General features: G+C 43.7%; 1 protein-coding gene across 5 annotated transcripts in view; it reads left to right on the top strand.

The window, feature by feature from the left end:
* LOC137651648 (leucine-rich repeat-containing protein 40-like) overlaps nucleotides 1–23,867 on the top strand; it is a 475,618-nt gene that overhangs the window by 88,582 nt on the left and 363,169 nt on the right. For 2 of the 5 annotated variants that reach the window (XM_068384879.1, XM_068384886.1), the window contains exon 3: nucleotides 8,675–8,791. The exons of 2 other annotated variants lie outside the window; for them this stretch is intronic. The gene's annotated coding sequence lies outside the window, so the exon portion shown is untranslated. The remainder of the gene's footprint in view (nucleotides 1–8,674; nucleotides 8,792–23,867) is intronic. One more of the 5 variants, XM_068384890.1, reaches the window with a different exon arrangement.

Raw genomic sequence — 23,867 nt, 5'->3', positions numbered from 1 at the left:
CTGGAGACCTAAAGGTCAATTCTTTGGGAATATCACAGTAGTTCAAATATCCCTTGTCGCCACTCAACAAATTCATCGAGAACAACAAGTTCAGGATGTTAACCCTTCAACACATCAGGACCCTGTTACTGAAAGGGGCGTACACAGTCTCAATAGACCTGGCAGATGCTTACTGGCACCTCCCAGTCAGTCGCCCCCTCTCCTCTTACTTAGGATTCAAGTTACAGAAGACAATGCCATGCCCTTCGGACTAAACATAGCACCAAGGATCTTCAAGAAACTTGCGGACGCAGTTGTACAACAACTACGCCTAGAAGGCGTTCAGGCAGCAGTCTACCTGGATGACTGGCTGGTATGGGCAGTATCCAAGACGGCTTGTCTGCAACGATCCAAGAAAGTGATCCAGTTCCTGGAACATCTGTGATTCAAGATCAACTACAAGAAGTCTCGCCTCTCTCCAGCTCAGGAGTTTCAATGGGTGGGAATCCATTGGAATTTGAAGTCACACCGCCTGTCCATTCCACCAAAGAAGAGGAGAGAGATCGCGGGTTCTGTCAAGAGACTACTGAAATCCGACAGGATCTCACGACGCCAACAGGAAAGAGTACTGGGCTCTTCAGTTTATAGCAGTAACAGACCCAGTGCTAAGAGCACAGCTGAAAGATGCGTCAGGAGTCTGGAGAAGATACGCATCAAACGCTCGAAGAGATCCACAGAGTCCGGTACCGACCTTACTACGATCGCTTCTCAAACCGTGGTCGAAGGTCAAGAGCCTAACAAGACTGTTCCCTTACAACCACCTCCCTCATTGGTGACCATCCACACAGATGCCTCGACGGAAGGATGGGGAGGTCACTCCCATTAAAGGAAAGCCCAAGGGACCTGGTCATCCCTGTTCAAGACCTTTCACATCAACATTCTGGAGGCTATGGCAGTCCTCCTGACATTGAAGAAGCTATCCCCTCACAGATCAGCCCACATCAGGGTGGTCTTGGACAGCGAAGTGATAGTGAGATGTCTGAACTGACAAGGCTCGAGATCGCCCTAGATAAATCACGTGATGCTAGCCATCTTTCGCTTAGCAAGAAAGAAGAGATGGCACTTATCGGCAGTTCACCTACAAGGGTTCCGCAATGTGACGGCGGATGCTCTATCCAGGCTAAAGCCGATAGAGTCAGATTGGTCCCTAGATGCAGACTCATTTTCCTTCATCTTGGAAAAAGTCCCAGAACTGCAGATCAACCTCTTCGCAACGAGCGACAACAAGAAACTACCTCGATAAGTAGCCCCATACGAGGACCCTCTGGCAGAGGCGACAGATGCCATGTCCCTCGATTGGAACAGATGGACCCATATCTACCTGTTCTCTCCAACGAACCTCCTGCTGAAGATCCTCAACAAGCTGAGATCCTTCAAGGGAACTGCAGCAGTAGTGGCCCCCAAATGGCTCAAGAGCAATTGGTTCCCTTTGGTGATGGAACTGAAGTTGAGGCTGGTGCCTCTACCGAACCCAGCTCTACCCCAATTGGTTCAGAAGTCAACTGTCTTTGCTTCATCACAGAAAACCCAAAACCTTCATCTCATGATTTTCTCACATTAGCAGTCAAGAAAAGATTTGGGATCTCGAAAGACAGTATAGACTTTCTAGAAGAATACAAGTCAAAGTCAACCAGAAGACAATATAAATCGTCTTGGAATAAGTGGGTTGCTTTCATAAAAGCAAAAAAGCCGACGGAAATATCAATAGGCTTCTGCGTGTCCTTCGTCATCCACCTTCACGAACAAGGCTTGGCTGCCACCACGATAACTATGTGTAAGTCAGCTCTGACTAGACCTCCTCTATACGCCTTCAACAAGATTCCGAAGGCATGCGCTAGACTTGAACCAGCAGCCCCTCCGAAGCCCATTTCATGGTCTCTTGACAAAGTCTTACACTATGCTTCGACCTTGAATAACGAAGGTTGCTCTCTAAAGGATCTAACACAAAAAGTGATATTTTTGTTTGCTTTAGCCTCAGGGGCTAGAGTTAGTGAAATAGTAGCCCTATCAAGAGACGAGGGCCATGTTCAGTTCACAGAAGTGGGAGAACTGAATCTCTTTCCTTTCTCGCCAAAAACGAGCTACCCACCAAAAGGTGGGGTCCCTGGAGAATCTGCCCTCTGAAGGAAGATGTCTCTCTATGTCCAGTAGAGTGTCTAAAGGTCTATCTTCGAAGAACTTAGGACTTCAGGAGAGGACAGCTCTTCAAAGGCGAAACCTCAGCATCAAACTTATCCCTGAAACAACTGAGGGCGAAGCTGACCTACTTCATTCGCAGAGCGGATCCTGGTAGTACACCCGCAGGTCATGATCCGAGAAAGATTGCTTTCTCGCTGAACTTTTCTCAGTATATGAAGTTTGACAGACTCCGCTCATACACTGGTTGGAAATCCTCTAGAGTCTTCTATAAACATTATGCGAAGCAAGTGCACGACTTAAAACATTTTGTGGTGGCGGCAGGTAGTGTTGTGAAACCTGTCGTCTAGTGCTGCGATGAACAGTGAACTGTTTGGGACTGTTTCAGTTCGGGTGAAAAGGTGTTAACACCTTGCAATGTACAGTAATACCTTTTATTTAGTGTCACCCTGGTGACAGTAGGACTGACCTTTATAGGTGCAGAATTATACCAATGACACCAGTGCCATGTGTACACTTGTACGCAGTGTTGATACTTGTCCAACATTTACAGTGAAATTATTTTAATAATTTTTCAACTGATTTGGAGTGGCTAATTATAATTTTTCCCTTTCAGGTAATATATATACCTTTTATATGTTGGATGTATAATTCTAATGCTAATTTTAATACACTAATTGTTTACATTCAAGTTGTCTGTTCAAATAAATGTGTAAGGTGTATTTGCATCTTATTCGCCCCAAATGTAGTTAAATAAAATTAGACGGAGTTCTTTACTTAATTTCCTAAAGTAAAGTATATACTTGAGGGTGCTTCTATATGTAAACAAAATATCTGGATGATAATTACATTTGTTCCAATATACATATACAAACCTTGCTGCTTCTATTGTCAAGGGTGACATTTCCTTGCAGGGGGCAGGAAGCCCTAACTTTGTTCCATGCTTGGTGGATATGACGGTATAACGGTATCGTCATGTATTTCTGTGGTCTGGATGACCATATAGAAGCTGACCCAAGGTTGAGGCACTTATACAAACCCACAGAGACAGTACTTTCAAGTAATTCTCTGGTAAGCTTCCATCAGGACGACATGGCTTGAGCCCAAAAAACGAATTTTGAAGCAAAGCGAAAAATCTATTTTTGGGTGAGATGGCCATGTCGTCCTGATGGACCCACCCTCCTCTTCTTAGAAAAGGATTGTATAACAATCCCCACCCGTAACTACTCTATCTGTAGCACCATGCTTAATTGCTACAAGGAATGGGTAGCCATATTGGACCCTGTAGTAGTACGGGAAGGGGATCCACTGTGTAACCTTGATGACGGCTCCCCTTCAATTTCGCCACTCTTCCCCCTCAGAGCGAAAACTCTATTTGGGGTGAAGATTCCATGTGTTGTATCAAGAAATACGTCCCCTGATATTATGCGATATCCTTAAGAAAATTTTTAAGGATACTCGCGCTAGGAGTTAGAATTCTGGAGACCTATGGTCAATTCTCTGGGAGTATCACTGTAGCCAAATATCCCTTAGAAAGCTGCCTAAAGGAACCTTCCATCAGGACGACATGGCCATCTCACCCAAAAATAGATTTTTCGTTTTGCTTCAAGATCTGTTTTGATTCAACTCATCCAAAATCCCCCTCAGATCTGTTGTTTACAACTGGTATGTTTGCTTCTCCGCATCAGGTTCAGGGTCAAAAGGTATAGCCTTTGCAAAGGCACCTCTGTAACAGTGATTTTTGGGCTCAAGCCATGTCGTCCTGATGGAAGGTTCCTATAAGTAGCTTTCAAGGGATATTTGAACTACAGTGATATTCCCAGAGAATTTTCCTTTAGGTCTCCAGAATTCTAACTCCTGGCATGAATATCCTTAAAATTTCTCTTAAGGATATCGCATAAATCAGGGGACATATATCTTGATACGACACATAGCAATCTTCACCCCGAATAGCGTTTTCGCCTCGAGGGGGAAGAGTGGCAAAGTAGAAGGGGAGCCGTTATCAAGATTACCCTTCCTCCCATACTACTATTGATGGCGCCATATCCAAGATGGCAGTTATTCCTATTTTTGTAGCGAATTCGCACAGTGGTGTTCCCTGTTGATCTATCCTTTTCGATTGGTTTTGTGAGGATTATTATGCAATCACCAGCTTCTTTCGCCTCTGGAAAGTTGAGTATTGATTCTTTACAGTGTATAATTTATAGCTCCTGCCTCACAGTGAAATTAGAGTAATTTATTGTGTTAGGAGCTAGGCCTGTCACTGGAGGCGCCATGGCCGCTATCATTCATTATGCATGTGTTATTTAGTTAGCAGAACAATTCTCGGTTGTATAGCATTGATAATTATGAAAACTATTTAGGCATAATTATACTAGTAAAGATATTTATTTCATGCATGATTTCTTCTTCCTTTGTCGGTCGTATATGTTAGAGTTTCGGCGATTTAGGTAACTGAGATCTCGTCTTGCCTAAGCGATGTAGTATACTTTCAGACATTATCCCCGTTTACCCTTGTGTATCGTTTTATTGATTCAATGGGAGATAGAACATCTCCTAGAATTATATAACTCGATACTTGTCTCCTGTGGAGATTTAAGGGTAATCCCTCCTTCCCTCTGAGTGCCGCTGTAGGTGGCACCCTTTTCTGGTCTTGCCATAGAGTAGTTTACTCCGGCTTGACTAGGCTTGTATTTTTCTGTCTCCCACCTTTGCCGGCAGAGCCCAGCTTTGGTTTTAGACAGAATCTCAGAGTATTCAGTCTTTCTGCCGGCGGCAAAGCTACAGGGTGAGTAGTCACTCTCCTGCCGGCTTAGCCGCCGGCATAGGAGGCTAAGCTTCCCTAGGCCGCACCTGAAGTGGTAGTATGTTGCCGCCACCTTCTCCCCTTCGGTCTAGAAGACTAGTCCTTTGTTGGCAGACCCTAGGCTGAAGAATAGACATTCCTCTGCCGCCTAGAACGGCGCCGACACTGAAACGATGTTTCTCAGGTTGAGAGGCGGTGGCAGGATTGCCTGCCGCCGCCTCTTACACCATTTTGGCAGACCCTAGGCTTAAGAATAGATATTCTGCCACCTAGGATGGCGCCGATATCGAAAAAGAGTTTCTTCCTTGCATGGTAGTGGCGGCAACCTTGCTGCCTTCTTCCACACTTTATACAGGACCCTTTTCCCTGTCCCCTCTGTCCTTTAGCGATGACCTAGCCATCGCATTTCTTGTGGCCGTCGTCCTGCAATTTCACTGCTTGCTGGGCGGGTTGCGGGGCCGGCCGGGCTCCTACATAAGCAGCTGTTTAGCCCCTCAATCTTTCCCTTTTGGACATAAGGATCCGGGAAAGTTGTCCCGGTGGGAGATCCTTCTGTCGATGAAGGTTCTTCAGTCCTCCCTTGGACTGCCATCCACAGTCCTGTAACCGGCAATGCCAGCAACGAATTTTGTTGCTGGAGGGAAGCATGAATGAAGTATTCTCCCCTTCCATTTGAACCTTTTTTCTGGAGGAAGGCAGTAAGATGGTATACAGTACTTACATCCTTATTTTTTGGCTCAGGCCATGTCGTCCTGATGGAAGGTTCCCTTCAGTAGCTTCCTAGGGTATATTTGACTACAGTGATATTCCCAGAGAATTTAACTAAAGGTCTCCAGAATTCTAACTCCTGGCACGAATAGCCTTAAAGTTTCCTTTTAGGATATCGCATAATATCAGGGGACATATTCTTGACACGCCACATAGCAATCTACACCCCGCATAGCGTTTACGCTTTGAGGGGGAAAAGTGGCAAAATAAAAGAGGAGCCGGCAGGGGGTCGACTCTGAGGTTCTGTCAAGAAACCAAAGCCGGCTACCCGCCGGCAAAGGTAAGAGACAGAAAACCCTAGCCTAGTCAAGCCTGAGTGTCAACTCTATGGCAGGACCAAATTAGGGTTGTCGCCTGGGCGGCACTCAGAGGGAGAAGAGATTACCCTTAAATCTCCACTGGAGACGAGGATCGAGTTATATAATAATTCATTGAGATATCTATCTCCTTATGAATTGATAAAACGATACACGATGGTAAACGGGGAACATGTATGAAAGTATACTAAAGTGCATAGGCTATCTAGCCTAGCGCAGGGTGAGACTTCGGTTACCTATATCACCGAAACTCTAACGTATACAATCGGTAGGAAGAGGAAATGTATGCAATATTATGTATAAATCTTTACAAGTATAATGTGCCTAAATAGCTTATATTTTATTAATGCTATTACCACTAGGAAAATACTTATATCATGCATGATATTAAACTGAAGCGCGTAGGCTAGGAAGCCTAGCGCGGGCGAGGTTCGGTTACCTAAATCGCCGAAACTCTAAAGAATACAATCGACATGATATATATCATCCCAGTATTACTTTAATTGAATAGCCTCAAAATATAAATGCTATTATAACCGGGAATGTCGTTCGACTAACTAAATAACACATGCGTTATGAATGACAGCGCCCATGGCGCCTCCGGTGATTGACTAAGCTCCAAACCCTTGAAATTACTCTAATTTCACTGCGAAGCAGGAGCTAAAAATTATACACTGTAAAGATCAAATACTCAACTTTCCAGAGGCAGAAGAGGCTGGAGATTGCATGATAAATCCACGAAACTAGAGCGTATACGAAAGAGCAACAGGGAAAATCATCATGCGAAATCGCTACAACAATAGGAATGACGCGCTATCTGGCTAACAGCGCCATCTAGATACTTAGTAGTAGTAAAGGAGGAAGGGTTACCTTGATAACAGCTCCCCTTCTAATTTGCCACTCTTCCCCCTCGAAGCGAAAACGCTATTCAGGGTGAAGATTGCTATGTGTCGTATCAAGATATACGTCCCCTGATTTATGCCATATCCTTAAGAAAAATTTTAAGGATATTCGTGCCAGGAGTTAGAATTCTGGAGACCTAAAGGTAAATTCTCTGGGAATATCACTGTAGCAAATATCCCTTAGAAAGCTACTTATAGGAACCTTCCATCAGGACGACATGGCTATCTCACCCAAAAATAGATTTTTCGCTTCGCTCAAAATCCGTTTATTACAACCTAGACCGGAATACATCTGAAGATCGCTGATGTGACGGAAAAACTTAATAACAAACACTCTCATTACTTTACTTGAATGGTGTGTCTATTGGAAGGAAAGAAAAGGAAAAATTATAATTAAATTTTGGAGTGAAACATTGATAAAGTGAGCTTTGGGAAAAGAAGCAATGTGAACATCAGGTGAGTATAAAAAGGACAAATGTTATAGCCAAAAATCCATTTATAGAGATATTTTTTATATATGGTTGGATTTGTATTTATTTATTATTTATTGAAGCTGAGGAATCAATTGTCTTCCATTTCATCATAACTTCCCTTCATCTGTCATTAATGAAATTAGCAAATGATACACTGTATACTTCCAGGATTAATAGTTATGTCTTATGTCAGATACTAGACCATATGTTTCTTGCCATATATTTTACAAACCTTTAAGGTACTGAAGACTTTGTTCCTGATACAGGTATATGCAAGCACTCGAATGTTCAGCAAATTGGCCTCTGGCCTAAACACATAATAGGGACTCATAAGTATACATACTGTATCTCAGTAATAACCATTCCATAATACAGAACAAATTTTTTTTATATGAACCCATTGATCCTATGAATAGCCCCTACACAACCCTTCAAATCTTGTTTGACAATTAACAAGAAAAGGGAGGTTATTAGCTAACATGTACCTGAGAATCCAAAGGGCATTTGCCAACTAATGCTACTTATGTTCATTGGACAGAGGACTGATGGCTTGGGGAATACAGTATTTGGGATAGGAATATGTATGATTAAGGTGTATATATAATAGTTTTTATTGGTCAGTAAATAGAATTCAAAGAACACCAACTTTTTTTAAATTTTACCCTATTTTTCATGATCTGAGGTTGAATGCTCTCCTTAAGTATTACAAATATGCCATTTGTATGTACAGAAAAATGTATACCATATTGAAAAATAGATGTGAAGCCTTTAGGTTTCACGGCCACTTTATTACTTGAACACTTGAATGAATGGCATTGAAAATATAAGTTAGATTCTACCTCTTGTATATATGAATACGCATTATCAGTTTCTTTTTACTCCTGATAAAATACTTAGTGAAGGAATCATTTATTGTTGTGTAGATGAAAGTTTAGGGATAAATTTACCAGAGGTTATTGTGAGCTCTAGTGGAAATGATAAATTACTATACCTGTAAATCAAAATATACTTGACAGTGTTATGTAGTTTTAGGAACAATAACACAAATAGTAAATGAGTTTGTCAGCAGTATAAAGTAAATATAGAAATCTCGGGTGTTTTTTGTTATATGATTTTTTAAATGGTTCTATTGCAGTGATATCAAGAGGAGACTTACATTATTTGTATACTATGCACTAGTTTCATTTCATTTTATACTTATTTTTATGTTTCTTTTATTTTGTTGTTAACTAGATGTTCCACCCTTTGTACTTTGATAAGGAAATCCAGTCAAGTACTTAACACATCTCTCTGAAGAGGATTGCCTTACAGGAACTTAGTTTTCTAAGAAATCTTTCTACAATTAAATAGGTAAGGAAGTTTCAATTATACCACTCAAGTGAAATTTGTGAGTGAAATACTTGATTTGGATAAATGTTTGTATGGTCCTATTAATCCAGGAACTGGTTTATTATGAATCAGTTGAATGGACCACAATCTCATTTTTAGAAAATCTCATGGATTACCTTGAATATTTGTTCTTCATGTTAATGGATATTGTAGCAAGGTAAGGTTGAAGAAGATTGAGAGGACACTTTAAAAATAATTTGTAAAAAAACTGTACATCTCGATCCTGAAGGAATGGTGCTAAGAACCTATTTTCAGTGCGCTATGAATAGCTCCTGTATGCTGTCAAGTAGGTGATAATGATATTAAACAGAAAATTTAGGTTTAATGTAATTTCCTAGTGGCTCTAAAGCAACCATGTAGTGGTAATCTGTTTAAATTGAATATAGCTTCTTACATTAACATGAACCGCTTCCATTTTTAATGAAAAATTTTGATTATGAAACATTAATAAACTAGGATATTAAGATTATTTAAGGTGTTTTAGTTTAATGGAAATAGAATCCCTAAATGTAGAAAAATAACATTGAAAAATCTTTCAGGTATCTACTTAATACTATCTAAATATGCTTATCAAAACCAAAATTAAGGAAGACCTTTTTGAGGTTCATAGTAATTACATACTCTAATAACAACCATTAGCTTCATCAACTTTATATTTTAAAACTGAGAGTCTCCGTATCTTGACAAGTTTTTAAAGTCTGGTTTTGGGGAGTATGAGTCGTGGGGTCCCAAGGTCTTTCCTGTGAAGGCTAGAACAAGGAATCCAGGATGACAGGGTATACCAAAGAAATAATTTCTTCCTTTCATTAGGGCCAGTGCATCAGTGTGCAAAGTACTGACTCAGTGTTTGTAAAGGAGACCCATGGGTTCAGAGAGCCTGAACCCATCACAATACCTCCAATGCTGATTTTGTTTGCCAGCAGACACTTCATCACCCTCTGAGAACCATTTTTACTTGCATTAAAGACAGTAACACTACCTGAGTATTTGTGTGCTATCTTACACCATTTTTACTGGTTTGCTATAACAGGATGCCAAATATGTAGGTGTTTTGCCTCAAAAGTTTTGAAATTGACTGTGAATTTGCCTCAAGTTAGGGCAGTTAATTATGATCTGAATTATTTGTTTATTTACTTTAAATACTATGAATGTGTTTTAATGCATTTCAGCAATTTTTCCTGTTGATTGCTTTAGGTCCTTCATGTGTCAACCATACTGCTAAGGCCACTTCATAGAGACCAGGTGAAGACTTAACCCCTATAAGCCTTCTTCTTTATATCAGTTTTCCTCTCTTGCTTTATTGTTGTGAATAAATTTATATATATATTCGGCCCTCGTTATTCACGGTAGTTAGGTTACAGACACAGGCGCGATAAGTGGATTTTCGCGAATAAATGTGCCACTAGGGTAGGCTAACTCCTAACCTAAAAAGTCACCGCCTCTTGTCACGAGTGGGGGCCCGAGCTGATGATTAACACAGTAAATACTGCCTAATATTGTTTTTATTTTATTTCTACCACAGTTTATAATCATATGGACAGTGTATAGTACATGTGCACGCATGTACACTACGTAAATATTTACCGAGTCGTCACTATCTCCTTACTGTTCCGTAAAACAAAACAATTGTTCCTATCTAGTAATCGAACACTTGCTGATACTGTAGTCTATACTGTATTACGGTATTATATATACAATAATATCACTATAGTACAGCTTAACTGTACTGTAAGTGTTCGGTGTTTTTGTTCAAACGACTAATGTAGCCTATGCGTTTTCTTGAAGCATGGCGCAACCGTTACGTAGCCCCTTACCTGGACCCTCAAGCAGAAGCGATGGATGCCATGTCCCTAGATTGGAACAGGTGGAATTATATTTACCTGTTTCCACCAACCAATCTCTTGCTAAAAGTCCTCGTCAAGCTAAGATCCTTCAGAGGGACAGCAGCGGTAGTAGCCCCTAAGTGGCCCAAGAGCAATTGGTTTCCTCTAGTCCTAGAGTTGAATCTGAAGCTGTTTCCACTGCCTAATCCAGTGCTGTCCCAACTGGTCCAGAAGTCGACTGTCTACGCTTCATCCTCGAGAACCAGCAACCTGCATCTCAGGATTTTCTCACCTTAGGGGCGAGCAAAAAGTTCGGAATCTCAAGGGATAAAGTTGACTTCATCGAAGAGTACAAGTCACGCTCTACTAGCAGACAATACAAATCATCATGGAAGAAATGGGTGACCTTTGTGAAAGCAAGGAAACCAACAGAGATATCGATAGATATCTGTCTTGCATTCTTCATACACCTCCACGAACAAGGCCTGGCCTCTACTACAATTACTTCTTGTAAGTCGGCCCTGGCTAGACCACTTTTGTATGCTTTCGAGGTGGACCTCTCAGGTGAAATCTTTAATAAGATTCCAAAAGCATGTGCTAGACTCAAGCCTGCAGCCCCACCAAAGCCCATCACGTGGTCTTTGGACAAAGTCTTGCACTATGCTTCAAACCTTGATAATGAGAGCTGTACTCTAAAGGATTCAACATAGAAAGTTATTTTTCTGTTTGCAATAGCCTCGGGGCTAGAGTTAGTGAAATAGTGGCCTTATCTAGAAACGAAGGCCATATTCAGTTCCTGGACTCAGGAGAACTGAATTTGTTTCCCGATCTTGCCTTTCTCGCCAAGAATGAGCTACCCACCAAGAGGTCGGGTCCTTGGAGAATCTGCCCATTGAAGGAAGATACCTCTCTGTGCCCAGTAGAGTGTCTAAAGGTCTATCTTTGAAGAACTTTAAACTTCAAAGGACAGCTCTTCAGAGGCGAAACTTCAGGATCGAACCTATCTTTAAAACAACTGAGAGTGAAGCTGACCTACTTTATTCGCAGGGCGGATCCTGACAGTACACCTGCGGGTCACGATCCGAGGAAAATTGCTTCTTCGCTGAACTTCTTTCAGCATATGGACTTTGAGAGACTCCGCTCGTACACTGGATGGAAGTCATCCAGGGTCTTGTACAAACATTACGCAAAGCAAGTACGAGAGATAAAACATTTTGTGGTGGTGGCGGGTAGTGCTGCGATGAACAGTGGACTGTTTTGTTTTTTACAGTGCTTCGGGTGCATGGGTATACGTACCCACTTATGCAGATCACAACTATGGTTGACTCACTGTTCTGAGTAGGTGCATATCTTATCAATGCACCAGTGCCGAGTGAACGTTTGCGTTACGGTGTCTTATGCATTTCCGAACATCTGACTACGTCAGATAGATTTGGTTTTCACATCATCCGTTGAGTGGCATTATTTTGATTATGTATTTTGTATATTTTTTCTACACAAGAAAATGTTTGTTTATATGTTGTATGCTGGATCAGATACATACTTTGTTGTAAATACATTTGATAATCTAGTTGCATAAAAAATTACTTAACCGTATTTGCGTCTTATTACTGCTCCCTCAGTTATAAGCTAATATAACGGATTTTGAGCAAAGTGAAAAATCTATTTCTGGGTCGACCTATGGCGGCCGGTGAAAAGGAGTCCTTCTTATATACCTTTTCTGATAAAACTTCCAATTATACCAGAGAAAGATAAAAGCATGGAATGCAGAGGTTACTACCCTCGCGCGAGCACCTTGTGGGTGTCGTGTATAAAGCAAAGGCGCGTGAAAGCCACTATTCACAGGCTGTCTTCCATTTAGTTAATTCCTTCGTCAAAGGGATGGGCCGATACAGAGGCACCAGCCAATCTACCAGAGTCCCGCCACCCACGCCCCGACGCGAGCGCCATCTGAACAACATCCTTCTTTTTGGACTGCTAGAATTGTGTGTAATTTGTTGTGCTCTCGGCGTGTTTTCACACTTGTGGATTTATTTCGTCATGACCGAAGCTCCATCTTCACCCATTCCAATGTTAAGTACCATAGTTTGTTTTGACAGCTTTTTGTAGTACCGGGCTTTTGTCTTCTAACCAGTATAGTCTGTTTTATCATTACCGTCTGGGCCCGTCCGTCGGCGGCCATTGTTTGTTCCCTTGTTTGCTGGGAGTTCATCTTAGTCTTGCCCGTTTAGTACTCTGTCACTTAGGTTCTTGGTTAAGTCCTTGGCCTTATGCCTTTTGAACCATCATTATTAATATCGTTATTATCCCATGGTACTTTTTGCTAGCAAGTCCAGTCTGCGAACAAGTTTAGCGTTCTAGCTTTATTATAGTTTAGTACCCGCCCCACCGGGGCGTTCGTCAGTCAACTATTTCCCTTTAATTTAGGTTTTAGCAGACGCTATTCTTCGTTCGTAGTCTTATTTTGATGTTACAATTTTATTATTATACGTTTATAATAGTGTTGTGTGCTTATTAAGTCCTGATTTTGTGACCAAGGGAGCGAGAGATTGGGGTTCCCGTTTTCTGTTCGCAGTCACGAGTTACCCCTTTCTCTCGTTTTCTTTCTTAACTCAGGTGGGTGAGCGGATTTCCCATTTTCCGTTTTGTGCGTTCAACGGGTTCTCCCTCCCTCACCCCTCCCCCTACGGGTGTATGATAGCTTATGAGTTATTTAGTTTTTGTTACTTTTCAATAGTTAGCGTTATTTATTAGGTCCGAGTTCCGTCCTCTCCCCGTTACGGCTTGGGAGTAGTTCTGAACATTTTCCCACTCCGCCTTGAGTTCTACTCCGCCATGAGGGATTCTCAATGACTTTGGAACTATTGTTATATATATATATATATATATTGTTTACTTACAACCCTCTGGGACGGGCTTCATATTGTTTAGATATGACCCTCCGGTGGCCCTTACTCCGGTCTCAGGGCACGGCCATATCCACACAAATATCCATTGTTATTACAATTGAGTTATTATTCACAATAGAATTATTCAGGACCTTTCTTCGACCTCCGGCTTCACCGGAGATCGTCAATACGCTTTACTATTATATTAACCTTAGCCCTTAGCTACGGCTTGTGTTTTATAAATTTCACAATTGAATTATTATTCACAATTGAATTATTCAGGACCTCTCATCGACCTCCGGCTTCACCAGAGATCGCTCATACACTTCACACTTATATTAGCCTTGCCTTTAGCTACGGCTTGTGTTTTATATTTATTTTACGGGCCTGTCACTGCTTCCCCGACCCTCAGAGGTCGGCAGATTGCTTTAGATTATTTATTCTTATTTCATTATTATCACTTTTAAGATGATACAGCCCCATTGCCATTGCTGGTGCTTTTATATTTAATGTGTTTTAATATGGAGCTCCGGCTTTCACTGAATTCCCTTAAGCACCAATATTGCATTAAACTAAGATCTGTTAGTAGGGTTTTTAACCCCTTACCAGAGTTTCAAGGAACACCAAGACTTATGTCTCCTTTCTTTTACAGAAGGTCCGTTGTACTGCCCAAGGATGCCCTGCCTCGTTCAACGACCCCGTTGGGCATGACCTCTGTCGGTCCCACGCACACTGCGCCATCCCCTTTATCCGGGAACCGGGACAAGCCCCGTACATGGTCTGGTTCCCGGATTTGTGCTCGCTCTGTTACGAGTTGTCCTCAATACTACTGAACGATGATGTAAGTGGGTTTTCCTTTTGTTCCTTATTTATCTTTGGCAGACAGTAATTTAGCCATTAATATGACATACACGGTATATTTTGGAGAGCAATCCCCCTCCTGCATCACTAATCACTACAAATCTTTCAGGCCGATGATGACTCTTCGGTCAGCAAGGGCTACTCTTCGTCCTTGGGTGTCGGGCTTCGGTAGGAATGCCCCGTCTGGCGCACCCTATCTCCTCGATGGAGACATGGCCTCCCGTCTCTTCCCAGGCTCGACTACTGCAGCAGTCTCTCCTGAAGTTGCTGCCCCCTTAATTGATGAAGTCAGAGCAACCATTTCCGCGGAAGACGAACCCCTCGTACCGCTGGACGTGGCAGATCTAGATATAGACGTAGAACCCATGGACGAGCAGGTAAGTGGTGCCGAGTTGGTGGAAACCCTTTTCTCTCCTACTCCTTCTTCTACCTCTTCCTTTCTCGGTTTTGATTAGCCTAAGGCTTCTCCTCGGGATCCCTCTGTCCCCGTACGACCTAAGGTGAAGCCACTTCGCACTTATAAGTCTTCAGCTTTGCCAGTATCAACGTCACCGGTCCCCGGACCCTCAACAGCTCATGATATTCATATTGCTCCCCGTAAAACCACGACTCCTAAGAAGTCTAAGTCTACCAAATCCAAGACACCACCAACGGGTGGCTTTCAGGTACCCTGGGGCGATGTCTTCCCCATCGAACTGGTCAGGGATATCGTCAGAGAACAAATTCAACATCAGTCTGGGGCGATGACAGAGATTAATGATATGGTGGCTACTCTGATCCGCTCCGGAACTCAGCTTCCTCCTCCTTCCGCCCCAGACGCATCGAAGCTACCTCCCTTCGATAAAAACAATCCTTGGCGGTTTGCCTTGCATGCCCCATTCTTAGATGGTTCCCTAACTCTGGAGGGCATAGGCACCCGCCCTCTAGAGGACCTGAAGTTCTACCCCCCGGGGCTAGAATTCCCATTCAATGGCTTCGTACGTTTAAAGGAACATGCATTGGTCCGTATGGACAAGGTACCGAAGGAAACAGTGATATTTCAGAAAGAGCAGGCCCAGGCTATCTGGGCCAGAACTCTATCAGAGTGGGGGTGTATTAACTCCAAGCTCACCCCACACAAAGGTGCCTACACTATTTTTACGACAGCGGCCTCCATCTCTTTGCCGCTCATAGACAAAATCACAGAGCTGACAATACAGGCCATCAAGGAAGGCTCTTCCATGCCGGCTCTCAAGGAGACGGACCCCACCTCATTGCTTATTCCGGGTACCTCTGCAACCTGGGATGACGCGTCTTCTACCTTCACAGTGGGGAAGCTAGACCCGGACTGTGCCTCTACTCTTTTCTCTGAGAAGCTCCCCAGATTACTAGAGAGTCTTCTCAAAACTGAGTTCGAGACCCGTAATAGACTAGCTAGGTCCCTCCACTCCATCACCTCCATGGAGTCCCTAGCATTGGTTTACCCAGAGGAAACGCTGTTCAGAGTCGCCACAAAGAACCAGCTGCTGTCCTACCAAATAGACCTCCATGACTTCTGGTCGGCTCGAGTTAGTTGCAGGAAGTTCGTTCTGTCTGAGGCCTCCATCAGACATGAACCGAACAGGCTGATAGCGTCCTCCTGCTGGGGTAAGAACCTCTTCCCTCAGAACGAAGTTGATAAGGTTCTTCAGGACGCGGCGAGGGCAAACCAAAATTTGCAAGTAAGGTCTCTCAGCCAAAAGGAGGATCGAATCCCAGAAACAGACGTTCTTCAAGGAGAAGCAGAGGTTTATTCCTTACAAGTCGGTCCGGGGTAACTCGTCGCCACAGTCTTCCGCTGCCTCGACTTCTCAACAACCGGCTCCCCCTCAGCAAGTAGTCTACCTCACTGCTCCCCCTGGTACACAGCCCAACCCCTCTTGGATGTCCTCTCCTGCATACAACCCTACCTACGAATCCTCCGGTTCCTTTCGTGGACACCAGAGAGGAAGCTTCAGAGGTAGAAGACAGTTCCGCCATCGTTGGCGGACCTAAAGCAAGGGGTGCCCGTGGAGGGAGGGGACCTAGGTTCACTCCCTCCCAATGATGTGATGCCGGTAGGAGGGAGACTTTATCACTTCCGAGACCATTGGACCTTCAGTCCATGGGCTCACAGCATAATATCCAGGGGCTTGGGTTGGAAATGGTCACAGGGATCCCCTCCTCCACCAGTGACCTTCTTCCAGAGACCCACACCCATCCTAGAAGAGTACACCACAGAGTTACTCAAGAAGAAAGCGATCAAACGGGTTCGATTCCTGAAATTCCAAGACCGCCTGTTTACAGTCCCGAAGAAAGACTCGTCAGCGTTGAGGGTAGTTCTGGACTTGTCGAAACTAAACTCTTACATCCTTTGCGACAAGTTCCGCCTATCTTTCAGGTACGGACCTTACTTCCCCGTGGGGCCGTCACCACCTCTATCGATCTTACCGACGCCTATTATCATGTCCCAGTAGCTCGAAACTTCTCTCCTTACCTAGGCTTCCGTCTCGGCAAGAAAGCCTTTGCATTCAAAGTCATGCCCTTCGGTCTCAGCATTGCCCCCAGGATATTCACGAAACTGGGGGAGACGGTGCTCGAACAACTCAGAAACCAAGGGATACAGATCATCGCCTATCTGGACGATTGGCTCATTTGGGCCCAGTCGAACCAGGAATGCAACAGAGCTACGTCGAAGGTAATTCACTTTCTCGCCAAACTGGGCTTCCAAGTCAATCTCCGAAAGTCTCGCCTACAACCATCAAGCCGCTTCGAATGGTTAGGTATCCGGTGGGACATTTCAAAGCACAGGCTCTCCCTTCCTCCCAAGAAGGTAAGGGAGATAGCTTCCAAGGTCAGGAACTTTCTCAAACACAAACAGGTGTCCAGAGGAGCTTTAGAACGAATCCTCGGCCTTCTCCAATTTGCCTCGCTGACCGATCTCCTATTAAAAGCCAAACTCAAAGACTTCAATCGAGTTTGGAGAAAGAGAGCGACAAAACCTTTAAGAGACAAGATCTCGAAGATCCCCTCTGTCTTAAAAATGAGACTACGACCATGGTCCGAACGGAGGAACCTCTCCAAATCGGTTCCTCTACAGTTCCCCTCTCCACAAGTGACAATTCATACCGACGCGTCTCTGAGTGGATGGGGGGGGGGGGGGTTACTCCCAACATCAGATGTTTCAGGGCTCTTGGTCACCCGCCATGAAGCAGTTCCATATCAATGTTCTCGAAGCCATGGCGGTGTTCTTGACCCTGATGAGAATCTCTCCTCCGAGGTCGACCCACATCAGAGTAGTATCAGACAGCACAGCAGTAGTCCACTGCCTCAACAGAGGGGGATCCAAGTCACCCAACCTGAATCAGATCCTGGTCACTATCTTCGCCTTGGCAGCCGACAAAGACTGGTTCCTGTCAGCAACTCACCTAGCAGGAGTCCAGAATGTGATAGCAGACTCATTAACCAGGACAAAACCACTGGAATCAGAATGGTCCCTGGACATACACTCCTTCCGGTGGATACTCAGGCTTGTTCCAGGTCTCCAGGTAGATCTATTCGCGACCTAACTCAATCACAAACTCCCATGTTATGTGACCCCGAACCTGGACCCTCAGGCTTATGCCATGGATGCATTAACCCTGGATTGGAACCATTGGCAGAAGATCTACTTATTCCCTCCAGTGAATCTTCTACTGAAAGTCTTACACAAACTCCACTCCTTCCACGGGGCAGTGGCTTTAGTGACACCTCACTGGCCAAAGAGCAGTTGGTTTCCTCTCCTCCTCGAGTTGAAACTCCGTCCCTTCCGGATCCCACTCCCCAAACTGACCCAAGTGGTCCAAACTCGGACTGTGTCAGATTCCTCAACGATAGCCAAAACCCTAACTTTGTGGATTTCATGAAGTTTGCGGCTCGTAAGGATGCAAACATCGACCCGGATAATATCCTCTTCATAGAATCAGACAAAAGGGACTCTACGATTCGCCAATATGATTCGGCAGTTAAGAAACTAGCAGATTTCTTAAAGAATTCAGACCATTCGGTTATGACTCCTAATTTAGCCATCTCCTTCTTTAGGTCCATATTTGACAAAGGCCTAGCAGCTAGCACTATAACCACCATTAAGTCAGCTTTGAAGAAAGTCTTCCTGGTTGGGTTTAACATTAACCTGGCGGATTCTTATTTCTCGTCTATTCCAAAAGCATGTGCTAGGCTTCGACCTTCGGTTCGCCCACAAAAGGTCTCTTGGTCTCTAAATGATGTCCTCAAACTTGCCTCTGACACGGACAACGAATCCTGCTCCTATATCACTCTTCTTAGGAAGACTTTATTTCTAACAGCTTTGGCCTCGGGTGCTAGAATCTCAGAACTAGCAGCTCTCTCACGAAACTCAGAAAACATAGATTTCCTCCCTTCAGGTGAAGTACTTCTTTCTTCCTAGCTAAATATGAAGATCCCCAAAATAGGTGGTCCCCTTAGAAGATTATTCCTCTTCTCCAAGATACTTCTCTATGTCCAGTCACTACTCTCAGGGCCTTTTTAGCCAGGACTGCTACCCGATTGTCTGGCCCCTTGTTTATCAGAGAACAAGGAGGTACCATTTCCATACAGGGTATTAGGCAACAGATCCTGTACTTCATTAAACAAGCCAATCCGGGATCATTTCCCCATGCTCATGATATCCGGTCAGTAGCTACCTCCATCAATTATTTCCAAAATATGGACTTTGATGACCTTAAAAAGTACACGGGTTGGAAATCTCCTATGGTCTTCAAATGCCACTATCTAAAGAACTTACAGGCCCTTAAATACCCAATGGTTGCAGCTGGGAGCCGTATCTCTCCCCAGTGATCTCTTGTTCTTCCTTTCATCCATCTCTTTTCTTCTCCCTCTTACCCGCCAATCGCACCACGACGCCGCTTCCTTGGTGGTTCGTTAGCCCTAGTTTATTACATATTAGGTTAAGATGATTTTAACTTTTAATGTGTTTACCGTAATTTAGTGTTGGGATATTCTTAGCCATGTCAGTTTTGTTGCTTGTTGTGCTCTGATACTCGCAGGTTTCCTTGTTATCATGTTTGTTTAGCCTTACGCTCACTATGTCCTGTGACTAGTTTATGATTCATGCTTACTTACCTTAATATAATATATGGTTCTCCTTACGTGGTGTTTTTTTCTCTCCCCTCATTACTAATTATTATTGGGCTTGGAAGGCATTCTCGTACATTTTCACCGGCCGCCACAGGTCGACCCAGAAAAGGGATTTTGACGAAGGAAAAATCTATTTCTGGGGAGAGACCTGTGGCGCCCGGTGAAACCCTTCCCTATTCTTTTGCACGATCCCACCCTTTCCTTTCCAAGCCATCATGTCCAATACAGAAGGATGTTGTTCAGATGGCGCTCGCGTCGGGACATGGGTGGCGGGACTCTGGTAGATTGGCTGGTGCCTCTGTATCGGCCCATCCCTTTGACGAAGGAATTAACTAAATGGAAGACAGCCTGTGAATAGTGGCTTTCACGCGCCTTTGCTTTATACACGACACCCACAAGGTGCTCGCGCGAGGGTAGTAACCTCTGCATTCCATGCTTTTATCTTTCTCTGGTATAATTGGAAGTTTTATCAGAAAAGGTATATAAGAAGGACTCCTTTTCACCGGGCGCCACAGGTCTCTCCCCAGAAATAGATTTTTCCTTCGTCAAAATCCCTTTTTTGGGTGAGATAGCCATGTTGTCCTGATAAAAGGTTCCTTTAGGTAGCTTTCCAAGGGATTTTTGCTACAGTGATACTCCCAGAGAATTAACCGAGGGTGTCCAGAATTTTTACTCATGGCGCTAGTATCCATAATATAAATTTAAGGATATTGCTTAATATCAGCGGACATATTTTTAGATACGACACATAGCAATCTTCACCCCGAATAGATATAACTCTTTGAGGGGGAAGAGTGGCGAACGAAAGGGGGGCCGTTATCTAGGTACCCGGTGGACCTCCTATCCGTACTACTACCGGCCGCCATTCCTTTCTTGTATTTAAGCAGGTATAGCCACAGATAGAGTAGTTTTGGGTGGGGTCATCAAGCAAGAAGGGTGGGTCTATCAGGACGACATGGCCATCTCACCCAAAAATAGATTTTTCACTTTGCTCAAAATCGGTTTTTTGGGCTCGGCCAAGTCGTCCTGATAGAAGCTTACCAGAGAATTAACTTGAAAGTACTATATCTGTGGATTTGTGTAAGTGCCTTTACTTTGAATGGGTTCATTATCTGGTCTGATAGACCTGTATATGACATTACCGTTATTTGTCATATCCACTAAGCTTGGAACTGGCATAGGGCTTCCTGCCCCCTGCAGGGAAAGTGTCGGCTTCGACTATAAGGATTCAAAGTTTGTATATCCGTAAGAACAAAAGGGAAACTTTCTAGAGGTTACCTTTTCGTGCTTTGGACATCTGTACTTATTCAACGTTCTATTTATAGGAATAGATTAAAACTCTGGGTTGCTTTTATTTTTACCAACTGAGGATAAAATAAGATGCAGCTACATTTTCTATATTTTATTTTTAAAAATGAATTATGAAATGTAGATGTAACAAAGTAGAAATCTGACCTTGCATAGGTAAACATCATGGTTATATATATTTTTGACCTATAAGGGAAGGATATACATATATGAATTCATTATTAGATTAATGCCACTCAATGTGAATGTGAAACCAAATCTGTCTAGTTTCACTCATATGTTGGATATGCATCAACACTGTGTTTAAATGTTCACACGGCACTGGTGTTATTGGTCAGATTCTGCACCTGTATACAGTAGAACAGTCTATTAATCACAGTAATGATTTGCACTAGAAGGTATTAATACCTATTCACCCGATGCAGTGTTGAGTCCCAAAACAGTCCACTGTTCATTGCAGCACTAGACGACGGGTTTTATGACACTACCCGCCGTCACCGCAAAGTATTTTATTTCATGTACTTGCTTCGCATAATGTTTATAGAAGACTCTGGATGATTTCCACCCCATATATGAGCGGAGCCGCTCAAAGTCCATGTGTTGAAAGAAATTCAACGAAGAAGCAACTTTCCCGATCGTGACCTGCGGGTGTGCTGTCAGGATTCGCTCTGCGAATAAAGTAGGTGAGCTTCGCTCTCAGTTATAGTTATCTTAGGGATAGATTTGAACCTGAGGTTTCGCCTCGGAAGAGCTGTCTCTCCTTGAAGTCTGAAGTTCTTCGAAGATATACCTTGAGACACTCTACTGGGCATAGAGAGACATCTTCCTTCAGTGGGCAGATTCTCCAAGGACCCCACCTTTTGGTGGGCAGCTCGTTCTTGGCAAGAAAGGCAGGATCAGGGAAAAGGTTCAGTTCTCCTGTGTCTAGGAACTGAATATGGCCTTCGTTTCTAGATAAGGCCACCATTTCACTAACTAGCCCCTGAGGCTATTGCAAACAGAAAGATGACTTTCTGTGTTGGATCCTTTAGGGTACAATCCTCATTGTTCAGGTTGAAAGCATAGTGCAAGACTTTGTCCAACGACCATGTGATGGGCTTTGGAGGGGTTGCGGGCTTGAGTCTAGCGCATGCCTTTGGTATCTTATTGAAGATTTCACTTGTGAGGTCCACCTCAAAGGCGTACAGAAGAGGTCTAGTTAGAGCCGACTTACACGCGGTTATCGTAGTGGAAGCCAGGCCTTGTTCATGTAGGTGGATGACAAAAGAAAGACAGAAATCTATCGATATTTCTGTTGGTTTCCTTGTTTTCACAAAGCACGCCCATTTCTTCCAAGATGATTCGTGTTGTCTCCTAGTTGAACTAGACTTGTACTCTTCAATGAAGTCGACTTTGTCCTTCGAGATCCCAAACTTTTTATTCGCTGCTAGGGCGAGAAAATCATGAGATGTAGGTTGTTGGTTCTCGAGGATGAAGCATAAACAGTCGACTTCTGAACCAGTTGAGATAAAACTTGGTTCGGCAGTGGAAACAGCTTCGGTTTCAATTCTAGAACTAGAGGGAACCAATTGCTTTTGGGCCATTTGGGGGCCACTACTGCAGCGGTCCCTCTGAAGGATCTTAGCTTGTCGAGGACTTTTAGCAGGAGATTGGTTGGTGGAAACAGGTAAATCTGATTCCATCTGTTCCAGTCGAGAGATATGGTGTCCATCGCTTCTGCTTGAGGGTCCATGTAATGGGGCTACGTAACGAAGTAGTTTCTTCTTGTCTCTCGTCGTGAAGATGTCGATCTGCAGTTCCGGGACTTTTTCCCAGATGAAGGAGAATGAGTCTGCGTCTAGGGACCATTCTGTCTCTATCGGCTTTCGCCTGTGTAGAGCGTCCTCCGTCACATTGCCTAAACCTTGAAGGTGAACTGCTGATAAGTGCCATCCTCTCTTCCTTGCCAGGTAGAAGATGGCTAACATCACATGATTGATGTGAGGTGATCTTGAGCCTTGTCAATTTAGACATTTTACTATCACTTCGTTGTCCATGACCAATCTGATATGGATTGCTCTGCGAGGGGATAGTTTCTTCAACGTTAGGAAAAATGCCATGGCCTAAGAGATGTTGATGTGAAAGGTTTTGAACTGGTGTGACCAATTCCCTTGCACTTTTCTCTCATGAGAATGACCTCCCCATCCTTCCAGGGAGGCGTCTGTGTGTATCACTGATGGTTGAGGTGGTTGCAGGGGAATTGTCCGCGTTAGGCTCCTTGGCTGTTGACCACGGCCTTAATAGTGTGCGCTATCGGGTCGGGGTCAACCTTAGTTGATCTCTTTGAGTGTTTGATGCATATCTTCTCCAGACTCCTGATGCATCCTTTAGTCGTTCTTTTAGCACCGGGTCTGTCACTGCTGCAAACTGGAGAGAAGCTAATACTCTTTCCTGTTGGCGTCTTGAAATCTTCTTGTATCGGATTAGTCTCTTAACAGCTCCGCTATCTCTCTCCTCTTCTTGAATGGAATGGAGAGGTGGTGTGACTGTAAGTTCCATTGGATTCCTAACCATTGGAACTTCTGAGCTGGAGAAAGGCGAGACTTCTTGCGATTGATATTGAAGCCCAGGTACTCCAGGAACTGGATCACCTTTCCGGCTGCTTGCAGACAAGTAGTCTTGGATGCTGCCCACACCAGCCAATCATCTAGATATGCTACTACTTCAACTCCCTCGGAGCTTAGTTGCTGGACGATTGTATCTGCTAGCTTTGTGAATATCCTTGGGGCTATGTTTAGTCCAAAGGGCATTGCTTTGAAGACAAATTTTGTCTTCTGTATCTTGAATCCCAGTCAGTCGCCCCGACTGACTGGTAGGTGCCAGTAAGCATCTGCCAGGTTTATTGAGTTGTGTACGCCCCTTTGGGTAGAAAGGTCCTTATGTGTTGCAAGGTAAGCATCCGGAACTAGTTGTTTTCTATGAACTTGTTGAGTGGAGATAAGTCTAGAATGACTCTGAGTTTGTCTG

Source organism: Palaemon carinicauda, chromosome 1 (assembly GCF_036898095.1).
Source record: "Palaemon carinicauda isolate YSFRI2023 chromosome 1, ASM3689809v2, whole genome shotgun sequence".
Taxonomy (NCBI): domain Eukaryota; kingdom Metazoa; phylum Arthropoda; class Malacostraca; order Decapoda; family Palaemonidae; genus Palaemon; species Palaemon carinicauda.
This window is presented reverse-complemented; position numbering and strand designations above follow the sequence as displayed.